Here is a 27,270-nt window from a genome sequence, read left to right as displayed (position 1 = left end):
TGAAGCCAGCCTGGTCTACATAGCAAGTTCCAGGCCAGCCAGGGCTACATAGTGAGATTATCCCCAGACCCATCCTCCCCCACACCAAAATAATAATAATAATAATTATTATTATTATTATTTACCTTGGGCTAGGAATGTATCAATTGTCAGAGTGACTTGAGGCAATGCTGGGATTTTTAATTTTATTTTTGACAATTTCATACATCTGAATAATGTATTTTTACTATATTCACATCATTATCTTTTTTTTTTTTTTAATTTTATTGGTTTATTTGACAGTGACAGACACAGAGAGAAAGACGGATAAAGGGAGAGAGAGAGAATGGGCGCGCCAGGGCTTCCAGCCTCTGCAAACGAACTCCAGACGCGTGCGCCCCCTTGTGCATCTGGCTAACGTGGGACCTGGGGAACGGAGCCTCGAACCGGGGTCCTTAGGCTTTACAGGCAAGCGCTTAACCGCTAAGCCATCTCTCCAGCCCAACATCATTATCTTCTTTGGTCCCCTTCCCACTCTTACTAAACCCTCCTTCCCAGCGAACCCCCTTCCTATTTGCATGTCTTTTTTTTTTTCCCTTTGTGCTGATGCACCCGGTTAAATCAGGGTTGCTTACCTGAGCGTACTGAAGCACGGGTAACTTACGGGGGGGGGGGGGCTTCACCACTGAAGGGATGCCCGTTCTCCCAGCAACCTCCCAGAGCTTCTCTGGGAGGAGTCTCACAAGCCCCTCCCCTTCTTGATGGACTGCTGATGGGTTCGTTCTTGTGCAGGAGACCGCAGCTGTCGCTGCGAGTTCTCGGGAGGACGCCCAGTCTGTCCACAGCACTCGTCCCCATCCTCTGGCTCCTACATTCTTTCTGCCCCCTCTCCCCGGACGCTCCCTGATCCCTGGAGGAGGCGATCTAGATGTCCTCACTTACAGCTGAGCACGCATTAGTGAGTGAGTGACTCTCAGCATTTCCTCCCGCTCTGTGACTGCACCGACCTCTGCCCATGGCAAAAAGAAACTTCTGCCGTGCACTGACCCGTGGGTGTAAACATAGATACTTGGCAATTTGACGGCCTAGTAGCGGGTTCTCCACTGGGGCCTGTGATCTGCCCAGCACAGGGCTTTTGGCCAGTTTCACATTAGTAGGTATGAACTCTCTCCTGTAGAGCAGGCCTCACTCAAATCAAATCAAAACTGAAGGCAGTTGCTCACCACCGTGACATTCTTGTACCAATGGGCACATTTTGCCTGGAAAATTACCTGTGGAACACACATGGTCCATCATGTAGGGTAGCTTCATTCAAACTCTTGTTTTTGTTTTTCGAGGTAGGGTTTCACTGTACTTCAGGATCATCTGGAATTCACTATGCAGTCTCAGGGTTAGCCTCAAATTCACAGCGATTCTCCTACCTCTGCCTCCCAAGTGCTGGGATTAAAGGCGTGCCCGGCTACCTCTTTTCTTTTTTATTAAAATTTTAAATATTTTGTATTGACTTATTTGCAAAGAGAGAGAGTGGGTGTATCAGGGCCTCTTGCCACTGGAAATGAACTCCAGGTACCTGCACTATTTTATGCATTTGGCTTTACACGGGTACTGGGGAATCGAACCCAAGTCATCAGGCTTTGCAAGCAAGCACCCTTAACTACTGAGCAATCTCTCCAGCCCTTTTTTTGTTCGTTTGTTTTTTTGTTTTTTGTTTTTCAAGGTAGGGTCTCACTCTAGCTCAGTCTGACCTGGAATTCGCTATGTAGTCTCAGGGTGGCCTCGAACTCACTGTGATCCTCCTGCCTCTGCCTCCCAAGTGCAGAGATTAAAGGCGTGCGCCACCACAACCAGCTTAAAAAAAGTATATATATTTTTTATTTATTAAAATTTTAGGGCTGGAGAGATGGCTTAGCAGTTAAACGCTTGCCTCTGAAGCCTAAGGACCCCGGTTCGAGGCTCGATTCCCCAGGACCCACATTAGCCAGAAGTACAAGGGGGCACATGCGTCTGGAGTTCGTTTGCAGTGGCTGGAAGCCCTGGCACGCCCATTCTCTCTCTCTCTCTCTCTCTCTCTCTCTGTGTCTGTTGTTCTCAAATAAATAAATAAAAATAAAAATAAAAATTTTAATGAGCTTTCAGAGTACAAGGGTTCCATATGGCTTATCTTTAGAACTTGGGCCTCAGGCTTCTTCACAAAGTCCCTACACTGGACCACCCATCCCAGGGTCCTGGCCCTTCCTGAGAAGCCGTGGCCTGCTTGGGGAGGGGTGGCTTCAAGGGCCACACATGCGGTGGCGCTGGGGAGCAGCGCAGAGGCAGACAGGGCCGGATCAGCCATGGCCTCCGTGGGCGTTAGAATAACACGTTCCCCCACAGCCTCGTGTGTTTTGAAAACTACTGGCTGGTGGCAGTTTGGGAGGTGGAACCGCGCTGGAGAAGCTGTGTTGCTGAGTGAGGGCTCGGGAGTGTTACAGCCCAGCACTCCCCGTTGCCCGAGCTAGCTCACTCTTTGTCACTCCTTCCCAGCGACCGTGGCGAGAGGTGGTACCCAGGCTGTGTTCTGCCATGGTTTCCTGCCTTGAGGAAACTTCCCCTGGAGACTGTAAGCCAGACTGTAAGCAGCTGCTTCCACTGGGCTGTTTTGTCCCAGCAGCAAGACGGTAACCGCAATAGCCTCTGTGGATGTGATGTGTTAGGTTTTTAAGATTTATTTTATTTATTTATTAGAGACAGAGAGAGAGAGAGAGAGAGAGAAAATGGGCGTGTCAATGCCTCTAGCCACTGCAGACAAACTCTAGACGCATGTGCCACCATGCGCATCTGGCTAATGTGGGACCTGGAGGATCGAACCTGGGTCCTTAGGCTTCGCAGACATGTGCCTTAACCCGACATTTTAGGTTTTAACTCCTAGGCAAGAAGGAGCCATCAGGGAATTGTGACCAAGGAAGCGATAGAATCTGATTAGTACCTTAGGAAAACCACTCTTGGAAACCACATTGGAAATTTGAAAAACTCTTCAGAATTAAAAGTGACAAGGATTAGCTTATGGCCTTGGCAGCGAAGCAGGGGGGGAGTGAAAAGTTGAGCAGAACGCTGGGAACCTACCAGCGTGGTGATGGGATGAGGTAGCCGGAGGGTACTGAAAACAAATGGAAAAAGTTTGTTTTCAAGTCATGTGATAAGCTGATTAGTTCATATTGATTTAACACAATAGCTCTTTTTTTTTTTTAATTTTTTTATTTTATTTATTTATTTGAGAGCAACAGACACAGAGAGAAAGACAGGTAGAGGGAGAGAGAGAAAATGGGCGCGCCAGGGCTTCCAGCCTCTGCAAACGAACTCCAGACGCGTGCGCCCCCTTGTGCATCTGGCTAACGTGGGACCTGGGGAACCGAGCCTCGAACCGGGGTCCTTAGGCTTCACAGGCAAGCACTTAACCGCTATGCCATCTCTCCAGCCCACAATAGCTCTTTTAATAAAACTGCATGAAAGTTGCCGGGCGTGGTGGCGCACGCCTTTAATCCCAGCACTCGGGAGGCAGAGGTAGGAGGATCATCGTGAGTTCGAGGCCACCCTGAGACTCCATACTGAATTCCAGGTCAGCCTGAGCTCGGGTGAGACCCAACCTTGAAAAAAAAAAATTTTAAAAAACCATGAACATTTGAATGAGGGTACAATTGTATTTGAAAACTCATAAAATCTGGGTATAGTGGCACACGCTTGCAACCCTAGCACTTGGGAGGTAGAAGGGTTCATGGTTACCCTCAGCTACATAGTGAGTTCAAGGTCAGCCCGGGCTACAGGAGATCCTGTCCCAAACAAATCAAGGCAAAACATAATAGAACAAAATACCGGTAAATCACTCAGAAACGTTTTCCTGTGTGTAGAGATCAATACTTGACTCACTAGCCACTGCTTCTGCTGAGCCCTGTTTCCTGTTCGCATTTGCGCTGTGTGGTTAGGCAGCTAGAAATACAGTTACTGTTACATGCTATTACATGATAAAATGTTTCCATGTGTTCTTTCCCCGCCCCCCACAACCAATACTTCTATAGTTTTCTAAAGCAATTAAAAATGTAGAAACCACAATTGATGGGGATAGGATGCTCTGAGCTACGAATTGAGTATGTCCCCAAGGTTCAAGCTTCAGGTAGCTTGTCCGCTAGTGTGGCAATGTTGACTTTTGGGGGGACCTTTAAGAGGAATTCTGTTGCAAGGTAATTGAGTCATAGACACTCCCCCCGACAAAAGAAATTAACGCTGATATGGTAAAGTGCGTTTTCCCGACAGCAAAGAGTAAGAAGAGCAAGGCTGGTTTCTAACCCCTTCTGATCTCCTCTCTTGTCACGTGATCTCTTTTGTCCTCAGCTTCTGCCATTGTGATACCATCCATCCCCAGCCACCAGAGCTGAGCAGAAGCTGGTACCAGAAGGCTGCCTAACTATGGGCTAAATAACCTCTTTGCTTTATATGTTATCCAGCTTTGAGTATTTTACTGTAGCAACAGAAAGCAGGTAAGTACACTTAGGCTGGCATATAGTTTAGGGAAAGAGAGGACTCTTATGTTGGGGCTGGGGAGATGGCTCAGTAGGTAAAGGTACTTGCTGGCAAAGCCTTCCTGCCTGGGTTCAATTTCCCAGCCACCCACAAAAAGCTGGACAGGCACTCATTTGCCACAGCAAGAAACCCTAGCATGCTCACACAGACATATCTGCAAGCAGGAAAAAATAATTAAGTGCTGGAGAGATGGCTTAGTGGTTAAGGCACTTGCCTGCAAAGCCTAATGACCCTGGTTCGATTCCCTAGTACCCACATAAAGCTAAATGCACAAGGTGGCACATGCATCTGGAGTTCATTTGCAGTGTCTAGAAGCCCCGATGTGCCCATTTTCTCTCTGTGTCTCTTCTCTCTGTCTCTGCTTGCAAATAAATAAATATTTTTTTATTAAAAAAAAAAAAAGAATTCAGGGGCTGGAGAGATGGCTTAGCAGTAAGGCATTTGCCTGCAAAGCCAAAGGATGCCAGTTCAACTCTCCAGGACCCACATAAGCCAGATACACAAGGGAACGCATGCATCCGGAGTTCACCTGCAGTGGCTGGAGGCCCTGGCCTGCCCATTCTCTGTCTCTTGTAAATAAATAATTTTAATAAAGAAGAGTCAGAAGCTAGGCTTGATGGTGCACTCCTTTAATCCCAGAACTTGGGAGGCTGAGGTAGGAAGATCACCAAGAGTTCCAGGCCAGCCTGGACTACAGAATGAGTTCTGAAAGGTTAGCCTGGAATACACTGAAAACCTGCCTCAATCAATGCATCAATCAATCAATCGAAGTTATATATAACTGCCAGGTTTATTGTTTGTCTGCCAAATGGTACCTTTAATGGAGACCATAAATTCAGGTGAGCAAAGTGCCTTAGGAGGAGAGAAATTGAGTCTGCACGTCCTGGGTTGGGATGTCTGTGGAACCCACGAGTGTGGCGATGTCTGACTTGGTCCTGTGGATGCAGAGGTCCGGGCTGAGCATTTGAGGGTCATTAGCATTCGAGTGACACTACACAGAAGAAAATTGATTCAGAACATTGCAGTGTCCAAGCAACAGTGCTAGGAACAGAGGCAGGTCCATGTTCTGATTGGGGGTTATTCTCTCTTGGACCCGGGCCTCCTGATTTAGGTTCCGCTAGAACCGAATATTTGTCTTATCAAACCATCTAACACATTTGGTTTTTTTTTTTTTTGTTGTTGTTGTTGGTTGTTTTGGTTTTTGTTTGTTTGTTTGTTTTTCAAGGTAGGGTCTCACTCAAGCCCAGGTTGACCTGGAATTCACTATGGAGTCTCAAGGGGGCCTCGAACACACAGTGATCCTCCTACCTCTGCCTCCCGAGGGCTGGGCTTAAAGGCGTGCGCCACCATGCCCGGCTCACCTAACACATTTGATGGGAATTGCCAATAATGCCAAGATATGAGCTTGGTGAGGCAGCCGCCAACGTTCATTCACTACTCTCTTCTCTGCCCCTAGTTCTAGGCTCCTGGTAGAAGTTCAATATATATGTTCATATTGTCACTTGGATGCCATACAGCCACCCATGCCTGGGAACCTTCTAGGCAGAGAAGGAAAGTCGCAGCAGATGTTACAGCGCTGGGACGGAGGTGTTGGGGCAGCATGAAGCCCCATACGCCGTGTGGGGCACAAGAGAGCTCGGAAGGTTTTACAGAGCTCACTGGAGAGTGGACTCACCAGTGAGGACTCCCCTAACCAGACAGGGAGGGAAGGGTCTTCCAGGATGGGCATGCATGGGAGGGCACGAACAGATGAGACAGTTGTGTTTGACTGGAGTAAGAGGCTGGGATTTGGGAGGCCAAGGCCTGGAAAGGGGTAAGCCTGCAGTCACTTGGCACACTGGAGGCTTGCGGTCCTGAGACTTTGCTTTTTATTTTTTTAATTTAAAAAAAAGTTTTGGGGGCTGGAGAGATGGCTTAGTGGTTAAGCGCTTGCCTGTGAAGCCTAAGGACCCTGGTTCGAGGCTCGATTCCCCAGGACCCACGTTAGCCAGATGCACAAGGGGGCGCACGCATCTGGAGTTCGTTTGCAGTGGCTGGAGGCCCTGGTGCACCCATTCTCTCTCTGTCTCTATCTGCCTCTTTCTCTGTCACTCTCAAATAAATAAATAAAAATAAACAAAAAAATTTTAAAAAAAAGTTTTTGGGCTGGAGAGATGGCCTAGCGGTTAAACGCTTGCCTGTGAAGCCTAAGGACCCTGGTTCGAGGCTCGATTCCCCAGGACCCACATTAGCCAGATGCACAAGGGGCGCACGCGTCTGGAGTTTGTTTGCAGTGGCTGGAGGCCCTGGCACGCCCATTCTCTCTCTCTCTCTTTCTCTCTGTCTCTCTCTGTCACTTTCAAATAAATAAATAAAAATAAACCAAAAAATTTAAAAAAAAGTTTTTAATTAAGCCGAGTGTGGAGGTGCATGCCTTTAACCCCACCACTCACGAGGAAGAGGTAGGAGGATCGCCATGAGTTTGAGGCCATCCTTGAACTACATAGTAAATTCCAGGTCAGTCTGAGCTGGAGCGAGACTCTACCTTGAACCCCCTCCCCAAGAAAAAGAAAAATTTATTTATTTGAGAGAGACAAAGAGACAGATAGAAAATAGGTGAGGGATATTTTTTATTATCATGGAAAATTTTAATAAAAATTGAGATAAAAGAAAAGAAAGAGGAAATGGGTGAGCCAGGGCCTCTAGCCACTGCAAATGAAATCCAGACACATGCACCACCTTGTACATGTAGCTTACATGGGTCCTGGGGAATCAAACCTGTGTCCTTAGGTTTTGCAGGCAAGCACCTTAACCTCTAAGCCATTTCTCCAGCTCCTTTGCTCTTTTTTTTTTAAATTATTTATTTATATGAGAGAGAGAGAATAGACGTGCCAGGGCCTTCTGCCACTAGAAATAAACTCAAGACACATGTGCCACCTTGTGAATCTAGCTTACATGGGTCCTGGGGAAGTGAACCTGGGTCATTGCAGGCAAGTGCCTTAACAGCTAAGCCATCTCTCCAGCCCTAAAGTTTGGTGGGTTTTTGTTTGTTTGTTTGTTTTTGGTTTTGGTTCTTTGAGGTAGGGTCTTGCTGTAGCCCAGGCTGACCTAGACTTCACTATGTAGTCTCAGGGTGGCCTCAGACTCATGGCGATCCTCCTACCTCTGTCTTCCGAGTGCTGGGATCAAAGGTGTGTGCCACCATGCCAGCTTCCAATTATATTTTTAATAAGAAAATCACTATGGACGGGGGGGGGGTGCGGGGTTGTGTTCCCCAAAAGCACTTATCTGACAAGTACTCAGTTAGTTCTTACGTGAATGACCAGGAGAAGCTGTGGGGGTGGATGAGAAGCTGCAGTAAGTTATAACAACTGAGGTCAGGAGAGGCGTGGGGAGAGGTGGGGACCGTGAACATGGGCCACCAGCTGGGAAGCTGAAGGAGTTCCCATAGCCTTCCTCAGTGGTCCCAGAGCAGCAGGGATTTTAAACAAAACAATGCAGGAACCCACACAAAGCTTTGCAGCCCTGCTCCGAACCTGCTTGAACAATCGATGTGAACAGGAAGCTTTGGGGACATGGCCATGCCAGTGCTCCGTCAGCAGAAAACATGCTGCCCGTCCTGGAAACCTGGGTTGGTACTAGACCCCAGTATTCTGAGGGTCATAAGATGAATGAGGTCCCAGCTATTGGGAAGGGTTTTTTTGTTTTGTTTTTGTAGAAATGCATTGGAAAAATTAGGGGCTTTCTTTCCCTTTCTTCTATGAGTGATCTTTGATGAACGTAGATAGCGTTATTTCCAGTGTTTTGGCCAGTGATGAATAAACAAATCTCTCCTGAACTTGTTGGGAGAGATCTAAGTGCACAGTCTAAATACAACAGCAAATCCAGACTCTCTCTCTCTCTCTCTCTTTCTGTGCTAGCCTTCAATTTGCCTCTTAAAGTCTGTGAAGGGCTGGAGAGATGGCTTAGTGGTTAAGCGCTTGCCTGTGAAGCCTAAGGACCCCAGTTCAAGGCTCGATTCCCCAGGACCCACGTTAGCCAGATGCACAAGGGGGCGCATGCGTCTGGAGTTTGTTTGCAGTGGCTAAGCAGCCCTGGTGTGCCCTCTCTCTCTCTCTCTCTCTCTCTCTCTCTCTCTCTCTCGCTCTCAAATAAAAAAAAATAAATAAACGACAAAATTTAAAAAAAATAAAGTCTGTGCAAACACATGTGGACAAACTGGACTCTAAGGATATTTTTCTAGGGACAGATAAACAAAATCCCAAGGGAGGAAAAAGCTTATATAAATGAAAACAACCTGGCATGATGGTTCACACCCATAACCCTATCACTGTGGAGGCTGAAGTAGGAAGACTATTGTAAGTTCAAGGCCAGTCTGGGACTATCAGAATGAGTTCTAGGTCAGCCTGGACTAGAGTGAGCTGCCTTCAAAGAAAAAGAGGAGGAGACAACGGGAGGAAGGAAGAAAGAGGGAAAGAGAAAGAAAAGATCTCCTTTGCTCTCTGCCATTTCTTTACTTCACTTTGAGATAAAAGAAATTTGGTTTTCACAAAAGAAACCATGTATATCTGTCCTGTGTACCTCCTAGGTCCAGAAGCTTCTAGCCAGGCACAGTAGATCTTGGTGCACCTTCCATTAATGGTAATCTGAATGAATACCAACACAGTGCCACTCCAGACACCCTGGGAGATGCTCCTCATCATTCCTCATTGACATTCAGATCCCCTCCTCCCACTGCCCCCCACCCTGCCCCACATGCGCTCTCTACAGACCCTGGGGTCCCATGGGCCCTCTCTGGTCCCAGTACATTGTGATTCCAGCTGAGCGTGTCCTTCTGTCCTTGGCGCGTTGGGATCTGCAGCTGGCAGTCATGGGCACTCCTGAAGGCATCTGGTAGTGGCTCAGTGGATCAGTATATGGAAGGAGCATACATTTGCTCTACACGTGTCAAAAAAAAAGGGGGGGGGATGCTGATGTCTCCACGGTAGCAGCAGGGAGCAGTCTGCACTTGGTTCTTGGGGAGGGGTTACAAAACGGTATGCAAGTTAGGCATAAACTGTGGCCTGTCCCTCCTGGACAGGATGCCTAGTGGAAAGGTACTGTTGAAGGAAGCATCTAGAACTTCCCGTGTGTGTGTGTGTGTGTGTGTGTGTGTGTGTGTGTGTGTGTATGTGTAGCTGGTTTCTTCTGTTTGTGTTTACCTGGCCCTGAACACAGCAGGAACGGGTAAATCTTTCATTTCTTTCTCACCAACCTTTTACCAAATAAAACAAAAGCACTACTAGAACCCAGAACCTGGTTATATGGCTCAACCTCCCTGCAAGTTGCTAGCCAGGGATGGCATGAAGAGACCGGACAGGCAAAATGACCTTGGCAGCTGGTTGGGTGGCGATCCTGGCTTATTTAGCCCCTGACTCCCAGGTAATTTTGCCCTAGGGAAACCGAGTGGAAAATGGCATGGGGCAGTCTCAGGGAGATGAGGAAGAGGTCCACGGGCAGCAACTCTGCCCTGCTTGGGGAGGTGAGGGGGAGAATTAGCACAGAGTATGTGAACCTCACTTCTGCCTCTGGCTGGCCCCCCTCCTCCTGAGTCTCAAGCAGAACTCGGTCAAACGGCAACTTCCACCCACCTTCAAAACACACATGCACATGTGTGTGTGTGTGTGTGTGAGAGAGAGAGAGAGAGAGAGAGAGAGAAACATGCTCCCGTGGGCACATCCAGATCACAGGCTGAGGTCGGATCGGCCCGGGCTGTGGCTTGGGATCAGTGCCCAGGGCAGCCTGCTGCTGTTGTGTTGGGGGCACAGACCTCCCAGGGAGCTGGCAGGAGGCAGTCCTGCGTCCTCTGCAGCCCCAGGGGCTCACCTGCAACTGCTGCCAAATAAATATTTAGTAAGTAAAAGATAGCCTTGAAATTCACACTTATTTGTGTTTTTTTTAAAATGTCCTTCATAAACTTGAGCATTTCAACTGTTTACTTAGTAAGTAACCTAGTGCGTTTAGTTCGGGTTGAAAGGCTACCCTGATGGGCTTGTGAGAAAGAAAACTTGTTAGCATCTTTACGGGCTGCTGCTCCGAGCAGAGCAGCGTTGGCTCTGTGGCTGAGACCAGTCTGTACAGATGGGCACACTCCGTGGTTCCGGAGGTGGGGGCTTTACCTATGGGGGACAAATGGACTTACAAGACCTGTAGTGGTTTCGTTTAGGTGTCCCCCATAAATTTAGGTGTTCTGAATGCTAGGTTCCCAGCTGATGGAGATTTGGGAATTAACGCCTCTGGAAGGAGCGAATCATACGCCCAGCTGTATGGCTTTTAAAAATATGATTTCTAGAGAGCCAGGCATAGTGGCGCACGCCTTTAAATCCCAGTACTTGGGAGGCAGAGGTAGGAGGACGCCGTGAGTTCGAGGCCACCCTGAGACTCCATAGTGAAGTCCAGGTCAGTCTGGGCTAGAGTGAGAACCTATCCCGAAAAGCCAAAAGTAAATAAGTAAGTATGATTTCCATTTTTTATTTAGTGAGTTTATTTATTATGCGTGTGTATACACATGTATACTGATGTGTGTGTACCCGGGTATGTGTGTACGGAAGCCAGAGCATGTTGGGTGTGCTCCATCACTCTTTTGCTTGAGACAGAATCTCTCAGTGAACCTGGAGCTGCTATCTTCTGAGTCACTGACCAGTGGGGGCCCCAGCTCGGTGTGAGCCAGGGGTGGTGGCACACGCCTTTAATCCCAGCACTCGGGAACTGAGGTACGAGGACCACTGTGAATTCGAGGCCAGCCTGGCACTACAAGCGAGTTCCAGGTTAGCCTGAGCTTAAAGTAAGACTCTGCCTCAAAAAAACAACAACAAAGCAAGCTGGGTGTGGCACACACATCGGGAACTGCAACCCCAGAAGGGTAAGTGTAGATGGGAGAAGTTGTGGGCTTGCTGACCAACCACAGCTCCTGGTGGAGGGGAAGACCCGTCTCAAGGAAGAACACCCATGAACGCTGAGAGGACACCTGATGTCCCCTGCCAACCACGTGCACACCCGTGGGGAGCACACATCTGCACCACACACACACACACACACACACACACACACACACACACACACACACGCAACCAGGTCCCGAGATTGCCCATCAAGTAATGGGTGCCTGAAATGGGGGGTGGGGCAGAGCAGGGTCTGTCAGGAGTGAGGGTGATTGGGGAGAGAGTTAGGAGAGACTGGGGGCAAGGCCACATGGAAACGATGGCAGAGGGTTACAGGAGAGACCAGGGGATGTAGAAGCAAGAGTCATGTGTTGGGCACAGAAAGAGCAGCCAGCTAGAGGAGACAGGAGAGAGAGTGAGGCCCTGGCTCTTGCTATGAGTCCTGTGCCCCTCCCCTGGTATGTGCCACACAGAGAAGCCAATAGTCGTGGACTCAAGGGCATTCCGTACCCTTGTGGCGTGCCAGCTTGATGTAATGAACATTGTGAACCCGTCACATTGCAACACCAACGTATAATCACCTTCTGTCTTTAGGCCCTGAACAAAACTTTAAATGTGAAAGCCCGTACTTCGTTGTGCTTTGGTTTTGGTTGGTTGGTTGGTTTGGTTTTGCAATGCCGTACGTGGAACCCAGGGTTCTGCCTGAGTAACACATGCTCTCCCCCTGAACCAGATGCCCAACCCCCAAACTTTGCATTTCTTCACTCTATAGTCATCTTTGCTTTCGAATTACAAAGATAACTTTGTGTTCTAATGCGAGTCTCAAAAGATGTTTACATTCCAAAGTACAAAAGTTTTCAAATGCCCTAAAACAAGTGACGTGCATGTTGCCACTGTTTTATCAAATTAATGTTTCCTCAAGACCATCACAATAGGAGGAAAAGATCATGACATCAGGGCTGGCGAGATGGCTTAGCAGTTAAGCGCTTGCCTGTGAAGCCTAAGGACCCCGGTTCGAGGCTCGGTTCCCCAGGTCCCGCGTTAGCCAGATGCACGAGGGGGCGCACGCGTATGGAGTTCATTTGCAGAGGCTGGAAGCCCTGGCGCGCCCATTCTCTCTCTCTCCCTCTACCTGTCTTTCTCTCTGTGTCTGTCGCTCTCAAATAAATAAATAAATAATTAAAAAAAAAAAAAAAGAAAAGATCATGGCATCAAAATAAAAGAGACTGATTGAGATGGGGAGGGGATATGATGGAGAATGGAGTTTCAAAGGGGAAAATGGGGGGGGGAGGGTATTACCATGGGATATTTTTTATAATCATGGAAGTTGTTAATAAAAATTTGAAAAAAAAATTAGTGTTTCCTGAGCTGGGATATAGATCAGCTAGTAGATTGCTTGCTTTGAATGCATGAGAGCCAGGGTATCCCAGAGCTGGGATAAAAAATGAGTGTTTTCCTCTTCCCACAGCTGGTTTTGGTGACGTTTTTAAAAGCTGGTATTTTGTTCAATGTGGTCTAAAATGGGCAGAGAAGTTGGAAAGTTAAGATGAATACTGAAATAATGATGCTGAGCATTAGAAAGTGAAACTTTGGGGGCTGGCGAGATGACTTAGTGGTTAAGGTGCATGCCTGCAAAGCCTAAGGACCCAGGTTCGACTCCAGGTCCCATGTAAGCCAGATGCCTAAGGTGGTGCATGCATCTGGAGTTTGTTTGCAGTGGCTGGAAGCCCTACTGTGCCCATTCTCTGTCTCTCTCCCCCTTTCTCTCTGTCTGTCTCAAATAAAATAAATAAATAAATAAATATAAAGAAAGGAAGGAAGGAAGAAGGAGAAACTTTGGGGTGGCTCTCTTTATAACAGACTTGAGTCCTCTTTATGTTCCTTACTTTTTATATTTTGAGAGAGAGACTGGGCATGCCAGGACCTCCTGCCACTGCATGTAAAACCCAGTCACATGCGCCACTTTGTGCGTCTGGCTTTATGTGGGTACTGGGGATTGAACCCAGGCTAGCAGGCTTTGCAAGAAAGTGCCTTTAGCCACTGAGTCATCTTTCTAGCCCTTTGTAAAAATCGTTAATTTTTATTTTATTTCCTTGTGAGCAGAGACACAGAGAGAGACTGGATGTATCAGGGTTTCCTGCACTGCAGACAAACTCCAGATGCATGTACCACTTTGTGCATTTGGCTTTATGTACTGAGGACTCAAACCTGTGCTGACAGTCCTATGAGCAAGTGCCCTTAACCACTGAGCTATCCCCCCAGCCCTGTTCCTTATTATTTATTTATTTATTTTGGTTTTTCGAGGTAGGGTCTTGTTCTAGCCCAGGCTAAATGTGTGTGTGTGTGTGTGTGTGTGTGTGTGTGTGTGTGTGTGTATTTGAGAGAGAGAGAGAGAGAATGGGCATACCAGGGCCTCTAACCACTGCCAATGAACTGCAGAAGAATGTGCCACCTTGTGCATCTGGCTTACCTGGGTCCTGGGGAATCGAACCTGGGTCCTTGGGCTTTGCAGGCAAGTGCCTTAACCATTAAGCAATCTCCCAGCCCTAAATATGCTTTCTATTTGTGCACAAGTATGTGCACGCCTGAGTTTGTCTATGAGCATACCAAGGTCTCTAGCCCCTGCAAACAAATGCCAGATGCTTGTCACTTATAGCATTGGCCTTTTGTACTAAAGAATCAAACCTGGGGCTGGAGGGATGGCTTAGCGGTTAAGGCATTTGCCTGCAAAGCCAAAGGACTGAGGTTCGATTCCCCAGGACCCATGTTAGCCAGATGCACAAGGGGGCGCAACTGTCTGTAGTTCGTTTGCAGTGGCTGGAGGCCCAGGTGCGCCTATTTTCTCTCTCTCTCTCTCTCTCTCTCTCTCTCTCTTTCTCTCTCTCTCTCCCTCCCTCTTTCTATGTCAAATAAATAAATTAATTAATTTAAAAAAATAAAATATTTTTTTAAATTTTAAGTGTAATACACTACTGTAATATTTGTGTTTCTAACACCTACCTCTCAGTCTTTTAGGGTTCTGAGAAAGTGCTTAAAAAAAACAGTATTCACAATGCATGACCCATATACTTCAAAAAGGAGGGGCCAATGGGGAGCGGGTAGGTCACGAATGAGCCAAATAATGGTACCAAACTGCCTGTATTTGCTGAATAGAAAACTAATTTTAAAAAACAGTAAAATAAGCCGGGCATGGTGGCACACGCCTTTATAATCTCAGCACTGGGGAGGCAGAGGCGTGAGGATAGCCTTGAGTTCAGAGTGAATTCCAGGTCTGCCTGAGCTCTAGTGAGACCCTACCTTGAAAAACGAAACAAACAGAAAAAACAAAAACAAAAACAAAACAAAACAAAAACAGTAACACAAAGTATATCAATAAGGTATTTATTTATTTACTTATTTTAAAGCAGTGTCTCATTCTAGCCCAGACTGACCTGGTACTCACTCTGTAGCCCGTGCTGGCCTCGAACTCACACGATCGTTCTACCTTAGCCTCCAAATGCTGGAATTGACCATAGGTGTGAGCCACTAGCTGCAGTTTTTGTTTTTTGGTTTTTTTATTTTATAATTGTTTTTGTTTTTGACCGCGTGTGGAGAAGGATCTGGAAATTACTACTCTGCCTGGAAATTAGTTTGAAGTATATGCTGGCTTTTAATGCTCAGAGCTGAATAGTCTAATCCTTGGTCATTGCAGAATTGGTTTAGGAATTTGATCATTTCCTTTGTAGTGGGCATTTATTTGCACCTGTCACTAACCAGTGAGGATTAGAAGGATGGGCATTCTCTATGACGAGACAGAAAGACGGAAACTGAAAGTCAAGCTGACATGGTCACCATTGCCAGTGAGTCTTCAATGATACCTGGTGGATATATGGCATCCGAGATGTTCCGTTAGGCCATAAACTGCTGGAGTGCATATGTTTTTTGTTTGTTTGTTTGTTTTTGTGGGGAGAGGATTCAAGGTAGGGTCTCACTCTAGCCCAGGCTGACCTGGAATTGACTATGTAGTCTCAGGGTGGCCTCGAACTCACAGTGATCCTCCTGCCTCTGCCTCCCAAGGGCTGGAACTAAAGGACTGCGCCACCGCGCCCGGCTAGGAGCGCATGTTTTTAAACGAGGGTTCTAATAAACGAGTAACAGTGGCTAACATTTCAGGTTTTACCCGTCTTGCCCTGAGATGAACCACTGGGAATACGGTGGGTGTTTACTGAGGCAGGAGGCAGGGTCACTAGGTGTGAGCCAGGAGGGTAACAGGCCAAGTCGGGAACATGACCTCTTGCCCTCCAAAGCCTGGGAAGTCCCTGTGCAGGTTCCAGGTCTCTGCGGTGTGCGGATGGTGTGGATGCCGTGTGAGCTCTCCCCTGTGCGCTCAGAGCGGGGATTAGAGGTTAATGAAGGAGTTCGTGCCCTGCCCTCGGGATCCTGCCCAATGGGGGTGTTATACACAAGGGCCTAACTGTGATCAAAGCAGGACTTGCATGTTGTGCCCAAACTCCTTCTGTAACCATCGTGTGCAGAGGTGGCTGGCCCTGCAGACGGGAGAAGGGAGAGGTAAAACTTGGGGCTCTGAGAGAGCTAAACCATTTTTTCTAGGGTCAATATGTGTGAAGCAAGACCCAGTGGAAAACAGGTGGGGGAGGTCCTTGCTGCCCCTATTCTTCTCCAGTAATCCTTTAAAAAATAATTGCAGGCCCAAACCTCTGGCCTCCAGCACATTTTCCACTTGATTAGAGGCCTTTGTGGGGTTGGGAAAGGGACCTGCAGACTTGTACATTGTGCTGGGGCCTTCAATGTCCAGCTGGGATTTTTTTCCATCAAAAGGGGATTTTAGTAAAGCCATTATCAGAGGCTTAGAGCAGAAAGGCCGCTGAGCTGCAGATGAGGGCAGATTAGCCGCAGTGGCCTGCTCTGGACCCGGGGAAGAGCGAGGAGGAGCTTGGAGTCACTTCCAGGAGCACCTTGGTCTCTCTGAGCTCCTGGAAGGCGCAGAAGTCGGGAGTAAGCGTGGGAACTGTGGCCGGGCTGGCAAGAAGTCAGTCATCCACCTCACCTGGAATCCCCGCCTCCCCTCCCTCCCCATAGTGTCCATAGCTGCGGCGAGAAAGCAAAGGAGGGATCCGTTTACAGGGCAAAGGGACAATTTTATGGGGCGGGGGGGGGCGTCGTCGTCGGGGTAGGCACCTAGGGGCCACAAGAACAGTTAGAGCAGGCTAGATGGTGGGGTTAGGGGCTTTGTGGATTTGCCGTGTGAGCTCTGGGACCCTTTGAGGTGACATTCTGGGGAAAGTGAGCTAAAGTAGAAACTTCTGTTATATTGGGATCACTTGAAGCACTCAGCTCTACCTTTCTGGAGGGGGGGTGTGTGAATATGTCGGGACTGTGGGAGCCACTGAAGGACCCATGTAGGGCTAGAATCCACCCGCCTCAAAACACTTTGCTTCTCTTTATCCACTACCCTTGGGCTTGCTTTCCCTGCAAGAGAGGAGTGCTAGGAAAAGCAATGTTTGTCCTGATCTCTGAAATCCTCCCCCTCGAGCGCCAGCTCTGACTTAAGACATCTTCAAGCCTGGATTGCTGTTGTGGCATCGAGAGGTAACAGGACCAGGCCATATTAGCAGGCATTATAATCTTTCACTTTTTTTTTTTTTTATTTGAAGGTAGGTCTCACTCTAGCCCCGACTGACCTGGAACTCACTCTGTAGTCCCAGGCTGGCCTCAAACTCGCAGCGATCCTCCTACCTCTGCCTCTGTGCTGGGATTAAAGGTATGTGCACCACCACGCCAGGCCACATTATTAGTATTTCTGTCTCAAGTTAAGTTCAAACTACCTGCCTTGAAAACATACAATAGGCCAGGAGTCCTGTTCTTGGGGACTGTAAGTCAAAAAGAGCGACTCACCTGTGTCTGCAGGACCCTCTGCGGCTGCCTCTATCATTCTGCCTCCCTGGCCTGCCAGTCCTGTCCTTGGCTTAGTAGCGTTTCCTCCGCAGCCTCCTTTCCTTTTTATTTTTTTAAATTAATTTATTTTTATTTTTTGAGGTAGGGTCTCGCTCTAGCCCAGGCTGACCTGGAATTCATTATAGAGTCTCAGGGTGGCCTCGAACTCACGGCGATCCTCCTACCTCTGCCTCCCGAGTGCCGGCATTAAAGGCGTGCGCCACCACGCCCGGGCTTCCTCCTTTCTTTACTCAAGTTGTCTTCTGTGAATTTGCATCAGTCTAATACAGTAACTCAGCTGACATATTTCAGCTTTGGTTTCTGCAAAGTTACCATGGGAGATTTTTCTACTTTTAGGAGACGTCCACGGGCACTGGCGGGAAGAGTAATGTGCAGCCAGAGACCTTGTTCACTTTCTAGCCAGAAATGGCCTCTGTGTTAATCAGCTGGGCTCGTCTGGCAAGCAGCCTGGCCAAGTGTCCGCAGGGGCTAGGTGCCTTCTGCCTTTTTGTTCCACAGGGGTGCCAGCTGTTCCTCCGACCTATGCTGCCATCCCCTGAGGCCCGGCCAGAGTGCCAGGAGGGAAAGACACCACCCCTCTTCATCCTCAGCCCTCCCCCTATTGCGGCATTTGATGGAATCTGGCCAAGGTGGTGCAGAGGGGTCTTTTTGGTTTTACTTCTTTCTGCTAACTTTCCCTAGTGTCTCCTTTCTGAATTTAAGTCATGTGAGATATCTTACTTCTTTGTCAGAACTATATGGTTTTGTGTAACAGACGCCCCTGGATTTTGTGACGAGGTCGTCATCAGGTAGCTTCTTTTTTTTTTCTTTTTTGGCTTTTGGCAAGTCTGACTGTAGCCCAAGCTGACCTAGAAATCACTCTGTCCTAGAACTCACTCTGTAGCCCAGGCAGGCCTTGGATTTCTGGCAACCATCCAAAGTGCTGGGTTTAAAGGTGTGAGCCATCATATTCAGCTCCTTTTGATAATTTTTTAAAAAATGAAATCTGAAGCTTAAAAAGTATGTTTTTCATCAAGGGTTCTCTAGAATTTTTCATTAAAATCTGTTTCCTGTTTTTCCTTTTCTTTTTCTCAAATATTTTATTATTTTCATTTATTTGCACGTGAGAGAGAGAGAATGGGCGTGCCAGGGCCTCCAGCTGCTGCAAATGAACTCCAGAAGCATGTACCACCTTGTGTACATCTGGCTTTCCTGGGTCCTGGGGAATCGAACCTGGGTCCTTATCTCTATAGGTCTGTTTTTTTTTTCTTTTCAATAAAAGAATTTATCTCCATTTTCATATATGACTGTAACCAAAACCCCAATTTAACAAGTTTAACAGTTTGACAAGAATGTCTGAGGATGGCATAGTCTTGATAAATTTAACCTGATATTTGATCCCCACATCCACAAAGCGGAGCACCTAGAACGCAGGGAACCTGTGAGAGACCGTCAGGTTATCTGGCTCCAAAGACCACTTGGGGATGACTTCGCTGACACTTTAAAATTCAGAGCTAGTTCTTGGAGGAAGGTAGATTCCACTTGCAAACTTGGAAAATTCTTGGGAATTGAGAAAGCAGGAACTCCAGATACTTGTTAGACCTGAGGTCCGGTTCCCCTTCTAAAATAGCATTCAACCCACAGACAATGCTGCCACCCGCTGACAAAAGATAGATATTGCATGTATGCTTAAATATCTCCAGTTTTCCATAGCGGAGAGCAAATGATTTAGTTTTGCATCAACCATACTTTTTATTTTACTGCCTTATATTGTACCCTAAAATAATTTTCCTAAGCAACAGATAAGTAAAAACACATGGTTTGGGCTCTTTTCTGCCTCTAAGACTAGACATAATTCATCGCTTCAGAACAATGGGGAACATGCTTCTGTTTTGTAGGGAATGGGGTTGGGGGGTGGTTGGGGGGGGCATCAGAAAACAATACACAAAGAGAGGAGACTGAGCCGGGCATGGTGGCGCACGCCTTTAATCCCAGCACTCGAGGTAGGAGGATCACCGTGAGTTTGAAGCCACCCTGAGAATACATAGTGAATTCCAGGTCAGCCTGAGCTAGAGTGAGACTCTACCTCGAAAAACCAAAAAAGAGAGAGGAGATCTTCTACATCTTGCTTTTTTGTTTTTGTTTTTGTTTTGCCTGATCTGCACTGTGCTTGATGGTGGTGCGTCTTTGCTATTCTTGCTGAGCCTGTGGACAACTGGACCTTTCTGTGCAGGAAAGATGGGTCAGCTGCCTTCCTGTTGCACTTTGACTCCATAGACAATAGTAGGGCATCTGTGTCAAGCAGGCCCACCTCGGCGTGGTGGGGGGCGGGGGAGCCCCTCACCTTTCCAGTTCAGCCCTAGATGCTGCAGCCTTTTCTGCTCCTGGCGGCAGCCTGGCAGAGAAGAGCCTGATGAGGGCCAGGGGCCACACAACCCTGTTTTGACCTCTTTCGAAAACCTGGCCGAATTTCATACTCTTTTGAGATGAACTAGGAAAGCTACACTTGTCACAGTTGCCTTATCTTCCTATCGGTGGTTTAGACATACTTAACTTTATTTGCGAGTGGACAATTCTGACTAACAAAGTTAATGATGGAGGAGGGAGGGAGGGAATGACCATAGGATATTGTTCACAATTATGGAAGTTGTCAATAAAAAATAAATAAAAATTGGGCTGGAGAGATGGCTTAGTGGTTAAGCGCTTGCCTGTGAAGCCTAAGGACCCTGGTTCAAGGCTCCATTCCCCAGGACCCATGTTAGTCAGATGCACAAGGGGGCGCAGGCATCTGGAGTTTGTTTGCAATGGCTGGAGGCCCTGGCATGCCTATTCTCTCTCCCTCTAACTGCCTCTTTCTCTCTCTGTCACTCTCAAATAAATAAATAAAAATAAAACAAAAAGTTAAATTAAATAAATAAAAATTTAGCCGGGCGAGGCACACACCTTTAATCCCAGCACTCGAGAGGCAGACGTAGGATTACCGTGAGTTCGAGGCCACCCTGAGACTACAGAGTGAATTCCAGGTCAGCCTGGACTACAGTGAGACCCTACCTCAAAAAACTAAAAATTAATTTTAAAAAAAATCTTTAAAATGCTGGAGGTAAAATATGAAATACTGTTTGCAGTTCCTTCTTCTTAGCCATGTGTCCAGGTCGAGTCTGTGATTTTTCCAGAGTCTAGTAAATATTAGGACTGAATTTTAAAAAAAAATTATTTTTCTGCATTTATTTGAGAGAGAGAGAGAGAAAGAATAGGCAGGGAGGGAGGAAAGAGAGAATGGGCACACCAGAGCCTTCAGCCACTGCAAAAGAATTCCCTGGCTTACATGGGTCCTGGGGAAACGAACCTGGGTCCTTTGGCTTTACAGGCAAGTGGCTTAACCAACACGCCATTTCTCCAGCCCTAGGACTGAATTTTTTTAAATATTTTTATTTGTGTACATCTGCACGTGCACCAGGGTCTCTTGCTACTACAAACAGATGCCAGATATTAGCAATACTTTTTGCATCTGACTGTACGTGGCTACTGCGGAATTGAACCCGGGCTGGTTGACTTTGCAAGCACATGCTATTGACCAGCAAGCCCTCTCCCCAGCCCACAACTGGATGTTTTGTCTTCTTCCTACTTAAGAGACTAATTTTCAGAAAGCCCAGGCTGAAAGTTAGAAACAGATGGTATACCCATTCTCTCTAATAATTAAAAAAAAAAAATGTTCTAGTCTTTTTTGTGTGTTTGTTTTCTGAGATAGGCTCTCACTCTGGAATTCACCATGTATTCTCAGGGTGGCCTTGAACTCACAGTGGTCCTCCTGAGTGCTGGAATTAAAGGCGTGTGCCACCACTCTTGACTTTAAAATTTTTTTTTTAAATTTATTTGAAAACAGAGGGAGAGAGAGAGGAAGGAAGAAAGAATAACTATGAGTGTGCCAGGGCCTTCTGCCACTGTGAACGAGCTCCAGATGCACAGATACATGCCACCACTTTGTGTATCTGGCTTCCCATGGATACAAGAGATTTGAACCCAGGCTGTCAGGCTTTGCAAGCGCCTTTAACCCAAGTCATCTCCTGAGCCTGAGTGAAGGACCTTTCTGAAGAGAGGAGTCAGGGTGCTGCTCTTCAGTCTCAGAGCTAGCAACACCCTGACCACTTCCTGGGCACACTGAAACCTATGTCAGCCTCTACTCTGAGGCTGAGTCCTTGTGTCTCACCTACACAAATTCCTTTCGACTGTGTCAAGCTTCTTCACCCATTTATAAAACCAAATGTACCATATGTGCCAGATCTGGGACAACAAAAATATCAAGACAGACAAATTTAACTGGGCATGGTGGCACATGCCTTTAATCCCTGCACTCAGGAGGCAAAGGTAGGAGGATCACTGTGAGTTCAAGTCCAGCCTGGGACTACAGAGTGAATTCCAGGTCAGCCTGGGCTGAAGTGAGACCCTACCCAAAAGCCTCCCCCTCAAAAAAAAAAAAAAAAAAAGAGAGAGAGAGAGAGAAACTGAACTCACTGCTGACAGAGTTCATCCAGTAGACCTTATTGGTACCTGGGATACTCTCACTAGGCTGTTTTTGGTTTTGTTTTGTTTTTCGAGGTAGGGTCTCACTCTAACTCAGGCTGACCTGGAATTCACTATGTAGTCTCAGGCTGACCTCAAACTCACAGTGATCCTTCTACCTGTGCCTCCCAAGTGCTGGGATTAAAGGCGTGCACCACCACGCCTGGCTTCACTAGGCTGTTTTTCTGTCGCTGCCACCACTGACCCAGTGCCCTTCCCGGTGACTGAGGTACACTGCTTTCCACTATCACAGACACAGAGATCCTTGGGAGTTCTTCCATTCAGGGCTGGGGTCGGGTCAAGCCCATGAGGGTCATGCACTACCACCGCTGCCACTGGTTCTTATGTCCTAGCTGGAGTTATGCGTGTGACTCCAGCACTTAGTAGGCTAAGGTGGGAAGAGAGTGTGTTTCGGGCCAGCCTGGGCTGCATAGTGAGACTCTGTTTTGGAAATTAAAAATTTGGCTGGAGAGAGATGGCTTACCGGTTAAAGACGCTCGTTTATAAAAAGTCTGACAAACAGGTTCAGTTCCCCAGAACCCATGTAAAGCCAGGTGCACAAAGTGGCTCATGCATCTGGGGTTATTTGCCATAGCCACAGGAGGCCGGCCCTAGTGCACCCATTCATTCTAATAAATAAAATATCTCTAAATGCATCCTTTTCTGGGTTAACAACAGGCATAATGCTCTCCCATTGTTCCACTGGAGAGTGATGTTGCGCGCCCCCTCTAGCTGCGCAGTTAAGGCGGCAAGCTGATTTTAACTTGCACAACTAGCTAGGAGACTTGACTTTGCATGCTCTGAGCTGACAAAGGCAACTCCACTCAGCAAATCCCTAGAAAAGACTAAAACTCACCACTTACAAACATTAAAAAATATTTCTGAAGCTGGGCGTGATGGCGCACGCCTTTAATCCCAGCACTCGGGAGGCAGAGGTAGGAGGATTGCCGCAAGTTTGAGGCCACCTTGAGACTACATAGTGAATTCCAGGTCAGCCCGAGCCAGAACTCACAAGTGATTTGAAATTTAAAAAAAAATTTTTTTTAAAGGCTAACTATCTTGAAACCATCTTTTCATCCAAGATGAGAATGCATGATCTTAACCCTTGCTTCTGCCGGCAATAAATTGTGAATTGTTGCTACTGGTCTAAATACAAAACTATAAATTGAACAAAGCATCTAACTAGCCGGTCATGATGGCTTACACCTATAATGCCAGATAGGAAGATTGCCATTGAGTTCAAGGCCAGCCTGGGCTAGAGTGAGTTCCAGGTCAGCTTGGGCTACAGTGAGACCCTGCTTCATAAAAGGGGGGGAAGAGGGCTGGAGAGATGGTTCAGTGGTTAAGGTACTTGCCTGCAAAGCCTAATGACCCGAGTTCCATTCCCCAGCACCCACATAAAACCAGATGCACAAAGTGACACATGTATCTGGAGTTCGTTTGCAATGTCTGCAGGCCCTGGTGTACCTATCCCCCCACCCCCCCAGGCATGGTGGCACAAACCTTTCATCCCAGCACTCAGGAGGCTGAGGTAGGAGGATCCCCGTGAAATCAAAGCCAGCCTGAGTCTACTACGTAGTGAATTCCAGGTAAGCGTGGGCTAGACAGAGATCCTACCTCAAAAAACAAAGGATAGAGAGATGAGTTAGTGGTTAAGGCACTTGCTCACCAAGCCTGAGGACTGAGGTTCAATTCCCTAGTACCCACACAAGCCAAGATGCATAAGGTGGCGCATATGTCTGGAGTTTGTTCACAGTGGCTAGAGACCCTGATGTACCCTTTCTTCTTTCTCTCTCTATTATGTATATATATCCCTTAAATATATTTTTAAAAAATCTAATTTGTGCTAGGTGTGGTAGTGCACACCTTTAATCCCAGCGCTCAGGAGGCAGAGGTAGGAGGATTGCCATAAATTCAAGGCCACCTTCAGATTACATAGTGAATTCCAGGTCATCCTGAGCTAGAGTGAGACCCTACCTCGAAAAACAAACAAACAACAACAACAAAAAGGAACATATGACTTCCCCTAGTGCTTCACTGTCCCCAGTAGCACAGAGAAAGGATCAGGAGCCAGGACCTTTCCTTTCAGACTGGAAAGACAGTTGTCAAAAGCTGCATGACATCTTGCTTGTGTTTCACAAATCTGATCCCTTATTCAGAAGGTTCTTAAAAAAGCCAGATGTGGGCTGGAGAGATGGCTTAGCGGTTAAGCGCTTGCCTGTGAAGCCTAAGGACCCCAGTTCTAGGCCCGGTTCTCCAGGTCCCACGTTAGCCAGATGCACATAATCCCAGCACTCGGGAGGCAGAGGTAGGAGGATCGCCGAGAGTTCGAGGCCACCCTGAGACTACGTAGTGAATTCCAGGTCAGCCTGAGCCAGAGCTACCTCGAAAGAAAAAAAAAAAAGCCAGATGTACCAAGTGGAGTTCATGTCTCTTCTCTCTCTGCTTCCAAATAAATAAATAAAAATGTTTTTTAAAAAGTTTTTTGGGGGGGCTAAGTGATTAAGCACTTGCCTGCGAAGCCTAAGGACCCTGGTTCGAGGCTCAATTCTCCAGGACCCACGTAAGCCAGATGTACGAGGTGGCACCTGTGTCTGGAGTTTGTTTGCAGTGGCTGGAGACTCTGGCATGCCCATTCTCTATCTGCCTTTTACTGTGTCTGCCATTCTCAAATATATAAACAAAAAAAAATTAAGTTTTTGGGTTTAAGAAATGCCTTAGTGGGCTAGAGAGATGGCTTACTGGTTAAGTACTTGCCTGTGATGCCTAAGGACCCCATTTCAAGGTGGCGCATGCATCTGGACTTCGTTTGCAGTGGCTGGAGGCTCTGATACGCCCATTCTCTCTGTCACTCTCAAATAAAATTAAAAAAAAAAAATAGCTTGGTGATCAAAGCCTGACAGCCCGTATTCAATTCCCCAGTATCCATGTAAAGCCAGATGCACAAAGTGGCACAGGCATCTTGAGTTTGTCTGCAGTGGCAGGAGGCCCTGGTGTGCCCATACTGTCTTTTCCAAATAAATATTTGCACATGAGCTGGGCGTGGTGGCACACACGTTCAATCCAAGCACTTGGGAGGCTGAGTTAGGAGGATCACTGAGAGTTCCAGGCCAGCCTGAGACTACATAATATATTCCAGATCAGCTGGGCTAGTGTGAGACCCTACCTCAAGAAAAAAAAAAAAAAAAAAAAAAAAAAAAGCATACTAATGAGCATGCATGCATTAGGGCCTCTTGCTACTGCAAATGAATACACCACTTTTTGTATCTGGCTAGTAGGCACCTTTAACCACCAAGCCCTCTCCCCAGTCCTTTTTAAGCATTTGAGGCAGGGTCTCTCTATGTAGCCCTGGGGGGGGCTTCAGACATAAAGCATTCCTCCTGCCTTTGCATGTGAGCGCTCAGATAACAGACATGAGCCATCATCTCCAGCCTTTTAAGTTGTTTCAGGAAATACCTACACCATGACATTTTTAAAGAATCATTTTTATTTGCAAGCAGAGAGAATGAATGGGTGTGCCAGGGCCTCTAGCCACTGCAAACAAACTCCAGCAGACACATGCACTGCCTTGTGCCTGTGCCTTTACTTGGCTACTGGGGAATTGAACCTGGGTCCTTAGGCTTCACAGGCAAGCACCTTAACCACTAAGCCATCTCTCCAGGCCCAGCAACTCACTCTCTTCCCATCCCCTATAATTGTGCTGGGATCAATACATGGCCCTGTGTGTAGACAAGTGCTCTACCACTGAACTATACCAGGTGCTTCGAAGGTATGTGTTCTGGGTTAGAGAGGTGGCTTAGCGGTTAAGGTGCTTGCCTGCAAAACCTAAGGCTCCAGGGTTGACTCTCCAGATCCCACATAAGTCAGACACACAAAGGTGAAGGAAACCAGGTGTGGTGGCGCATGCCTTTAATCACAGCACTCAGGAGGCAGAGGTAGGAGGATCAATATGAGTTCAAGGCCAGCCTGGGCTCGAGTGAGACCCTACCTTAAAAAAAAAAAAAGTGAGAAAAACGCAAGGCCACACATGCCCACTATGATCTAGAGCTCAATTTCAGTAGCTGAGGTCCTGGACCACTAATTCTTTTTCTTCTCCCTCTCTCTGGTATTTTTAAAAGGTGTCTGGCCTGGCATGGTGGCGCACACCTTTAATCACAGTACTCAGGAGGCAGAGGTAGGAGGATTGCCGTGAGTTCGAGGCCACCCTGAAACTAGAGTGAATTCCTGGTCAGCCTGGGCTAGAGTAAGACCCTCCCCTCCCCCCCCAAAAAGGTGTCTGTTCTACTGTGCGAGTGCAGGGGGATCCACTCTTTCTACGCCCCTAGTAACTACCGTCCTCTGAAGTACTGCCTCTGGCACAGGCTGGTCCACACACTGTACATCACTTTCTGCTCACTTCTGGGGTCATCTCACTGAAAACCAAAGTCCAGTGGGCACTTGTACCCTCTTAAGGCATAAGGGGAGCTAGTTCTAATCTTGGGCCCCTCACTTTTTGGGGGTGGGGGGTAAGCTTTGAGGTAGGGTCTCACTCTAGCCCAGGCTGACTCTGGTTCCAAGCTGGCCTTGAACTCACAGCAATCCTACCTCTGCCTTCCCGAGTGATGGGATTAAAGGCAGTGTCACCACGCTAGGCTAGCTCCCTCGCTTAAGGCAAGTTATACCTCACCTGGAAAACAGGGAGACACATGTCAATGGGCTGCTTTGAGGACTAAAATTTATGAATACCATGAAAAGCCTAAATGAGTTCTCTTACTAATTTCTTCCCATTCACAAGAGTTGAGGTAAGCAGTTGGTCTCTGCTGCCAATAATAAGTCTTTATTCATCTTTTCCAGGGAGACTCCACATATTGTTCAGGCCAAGGACACTAGACCCACACTCTTGTCTTCCAAATGTTAAACTTACCTTTAATCAAGCTTGTATATTAAAATGAAAACAAGTTACAGTTAGCCTTACAGATGGCAGAATAATTTTACCTTTTTGTTTGTTTTTTGAGGTAGGGTTTTGCTGTAGCACGGGCTGACCTGGAACTTACTTACTATATATAGTCTCAGGGTGGCCTTGAACTCAGTAATCTACTTCTGCTTCCCAAGTGCTGGGATTTAAAGGTGTGCACCACCACACCTGACTCTTCTATTTTGCCTATTAAATGAGGAATGTTAGCCCAGTTTGATTTAGGAGTGCTCAGATTTTTATTGACTGAATCTGGGAGGCAATGAGGTCCCACAGAGAAACAGGCTAGGACCTTACAGCTGTGGAACCCTATGAGCTATGTCCAGTGCCTAGGAAGCAAGCCCTATTCAATCCGCTTCTCACTAGGGTTCTTGTATTTCTTTAAGCAACAGC

General features: G+C 47.2%; 1 protein-coding gene across 1 annotated transcript in view; it reads left to right on the top strand.

Annotated features, from left to right (window-relative positions):
• Positions 1–27,270, top strand: part of Wnt5b (Wnt family member 5B) — a 136,085-nt gene that overhangs the window by 42,185 nt on the left and 66,630 nt on the right. The window lies entirely within an intron of this gene.

The sequence above is a fragment of the Jaculus jaculus genome, chromosome 18 (genome assembly GCF_020740685.1).
Source record: "Jaculus jaculus isolate mJacJac1 chromosome 18, mJacJac1.mat.Y.cur, whole genome shotgun sequence".
Classification (NCBI taxonomy): domain Eukaryota; kingdom Metazoa; phylum Chordata; class Mammalia; order Rodentia; family Dipodidae; genus Jaculus; species Jaculus jaculus.
This window is presented reverse-complemented; position numbering and strand designations above follow the sequence as displayed.